The sequence below is a fragment of the Cibotium barometz genome, chromosome 38 (assembly GCF_041138505.1).
Source record: "Cibotium barometz isolate CiBa-2024 chromosome 38, ASM4113850v1, whole genome shotgun sequence".
Lineage (NCBI taxonomy): Eukaryota > Viridiplantae > Streptophyta > Polypodiopsida > Cyatheales > Cibotiaceae > Cibotium > Cibotium barometz.
Window position 1 is genome coordinate 542,559 of NC_141083.1, and position 3,370 is coordinate 545,928.

Here is a 3,370-nt window from a genome sequence, read left to right on the forward strand (position 1 = left end):
AAGATCCGATGTTCAGAAGGTACATCATTGCGTTTCAACTGTGTAGAGAATACACCCTTATACGCAGCTCCGCTGGGGTGCGCAGTCATGGAGCCCGCCATTCCCTTGCATTCCGGATCCCCCCCCGGGAATGGACTGGAGGGGGAGCTTGGAACACGAATATCGGCATTCTCCAATTCATACAGTTAGAACATCTTGTCTAGCATTCGACACTATGGCGCGGCTCAAGGAAGATCCCCACGTTCCAGGGGAGTGCGGCCATACCCCTCGTTCCGTGGGGGGCCTTCACATGGCCGAAGGGTCTCCCTCAACAGGCCTGAGGGACTAGCTATGCTCTGCATGCCATTCTGAAGACAGGTGTAATGATACTGATTCAGCATGGGGTCATCGTTCTCTCTCGATGATCCTTCCCGATTGCTTCTCTAGCTCAAGGCGCTTACTGTGGTGGTAGTCTAGAACCAAGCTCTTATGTGTCATAGAACCAAACCGTACACAACTATTCGACGGGAGTAAGTCATGCTTACCATTTCTAGTATGAGTGAGTCGCGAATCCTCATCGTCTACTTTTGCCTATGCCCCATTCAGGAGTGTGCTTGCTCTTGGGCTCACATAATCCCATTTGGGTTTCATTTCGACGGCAGATGATAACTCTCAGCGGAGTCTTTTTCGATATTTGCAGCGGGAGTGCAGGCGCCAGATACGTCACCTCACGGCCTCTACATCACGGTCCATTCCTATCCCTAGCGCACAGTTGGAGTCTCATCTTGTGATTGGGTCATTTAAGAGAGCATAGCGGCCTAGGAACTCCACCTGGATCGGTGTCACTCAACCTTTCTTGCCAATGCAAGGGCTTGCGCCCTACTTAGATGTATGAATCTGAATACAAGCCGTCACAAAGGGTGGGGTGAACTAATCCACCCTCTAACTTGATTGTGAACGGTCCCACGACGCCTTTGCCGCACGCGGCCTTCCACGATCCATGCTTCATGAAACGGCTCCATTGACCCGTGGAGCGCGTCTCGCGCGTTTTCCATGCGGGTCTCACGGATCACTTGCGTTCGTGCGCCGGGCTCGGCTCCCTCGGCCTCGTCTCGGGTCTTGCCTTCCATCCATGATCCGCATTACCGAGCAAGCCCGCGTCGACCTTTTATCTAATAAATGCATCGCTTCCAGAAGTCGAGAGTTGGTGCACATAGCTCTAGAATTACTACGGTTATCCGAGGTAGCAAGGTACCATCAAAGAAACTATAACTGATTTAATAAGCCATTCGCAGTTTCACAGTACAAGAGAGTTTATACTTACACATGCATGGCTTAATCTTTGAGACAAGCATATGACTACTGGGGCAGGCTCAACCAGGTAGCTATCCTCGGTAGTAACACAATCGGCACGAAGGCCGTGTGCTCTGACTCCGCACATGGCACGGCCACACGGGGGCAGAGCGCTCCTTCTTAGGCACCCGAACGAAAAGGGACCGGGGAGGAGGGACGCACCGGTTTACGGGCAATGGCACGACTTCACGCACGTGCAAGACGATCGAGCACCGGTTGCGTGCCAACGTGCGGGGGTGCGTGCGACGCAACGGTTCGTGCAGAGGCGCGACGTCGCACGGAGGCACCCAGGCCACCAACGCTCTCGACAAAACGGCACAAAAGCGAGACGCCGCACGGAAGCACGACATTGATGCGGCCCCCTTCGTCGATGTAAAAATGAACGGGGGGAGAGAGGTGGGTCGGGGCATGGGGAGCGGCTCCTTCTTCCCGTGAGCGTGACGCCACTGGCCCGACGAGCTCGGGGGTCACGACGCTTCCAACGCCATCCATGTCGTCTTGCATGGAACATTCCGAGACCGAGCCAAGGGGAGGGGTAGAAGCGACGATCGAAGCGGTCCTAACGTCTCGCCTCGAGCACCGCCCCATCGAGGCGGACAAGCCGTCCTGCCGGGAGATCATCCCATCGAGTCGACCATCGCCCATTTCTCGTTTTGGCACATCGAGTTCATGACCTTCTATATTAGTACAAGCCGCACACTGACGCACGACAGGCTATGCCGCCGTTTACCTTGATCGCGTCGTGTCCTGAATGGAAACTCACTGTTGACAGCAAGACACCAGCCCGAGACACGACTCTCCGCCTCTCATCGCGTACTAGGCACCGAGGGCCACCCCGGCACGCAGAGTCCCGTGAGACCCATGCGACCGAAGGCAAGCCAACCAAGCCGTTCGACGGAGGGTGGGTAGACACTTGCCGAAGGGGGGAGAAACGTCCCACATCTTCGAGGGGGTTGCGGGGACCAAACGCCTCACCTCACCCTTCCCTCGCTCCGCGGTCCGTCGTTTATGGTTGAGACTAGGACGGTATCTGATCGTCTTCGAGCCCCAAACTTTCGTTCTTGATTAATGAAAACATCCTTCCCAAATGCTTTCACAATAGTTTGTCTTTCATAAATCCAAGAATTTCACCTCTGACAATGAAATACGAATGCCCCCAACTGTCCTTATTAATCATTACTCCGGTCCTGAAGACCAACACAATAGGACCAGAGTCCTATCGCGTTATTCCATGCTAATGTATTCAGAGCATAGGCTTACTTTGATCACTCTAGTTTTTTCAAAGTAACATCGCCAAATCCGCGTCCTAGCCAGCAAAGGCTAGGAGCGCGTCCCTGACAGAAAGAGCGGAGCGACCAGTGCACACCCGAAGGGGCGGACCGCTCACCCCACCCCGAGATCTAACTACGAGCTTTTTAATTGCAACAACTTAAATATACGCTATTGGAGCTGGAATTACCACGGCTGTTGGCACCAAACTTGCCCTCCAATGGATCCTCGTTAAGGGATTTAGATTGTACTCATTCCAATTACCAGACTTAAAAAAGCCCAGTATTGTTATTTATTGTCACTACCTCCCCGTGTCGGGATTGGATAATTTGCACGCCTGTTGCCTTCCTTGGATGTGGTAGCTGTTTCTCAGGCTCCCTCTCTAGAATCGAACCCTAATTCTCCGTCACCCGTCACCACCATGTAGGCCTCTATCCTACCATCGAAAGTTGATAGGGGAGAAATTTGAATGAAGCATCGCCGACGTCGAGGCCGTGCAATTCGGAAAGTTATCATGATTCACCGCATTACCAGGCAAGCCTGCATCGACTTTTGATCTAATAAATGCGTCCCTTCCAGAAGTCGGGAGTTGGTGCACGTATTAGCTCTCGAATTACTATTGTTATCCGAGCAGCAAGGTACCATCAAAGAAACTATAACTGATTTAATGAGCCATTCACAGTTTCACAGTACAAGAGAGTTTATACTTACACATGCATGGCTTAATTTTTGGGACAAGCATATGACTACTGGCAGGATCAACCAGGTA

At 52.6% G+C, this 3,370-nt stretch overlaps 1 pseudogene; it reads right to left on the reverse strand.

Moving 5' to 3' along the window:
- Window positions 1-2,270: 2,270 nt before the first annotated feature.
- On the reverse strand, window positions 2,271-3,370 carry LOC147616214 (18S ribosomal RNA; annotated as a pseudogene).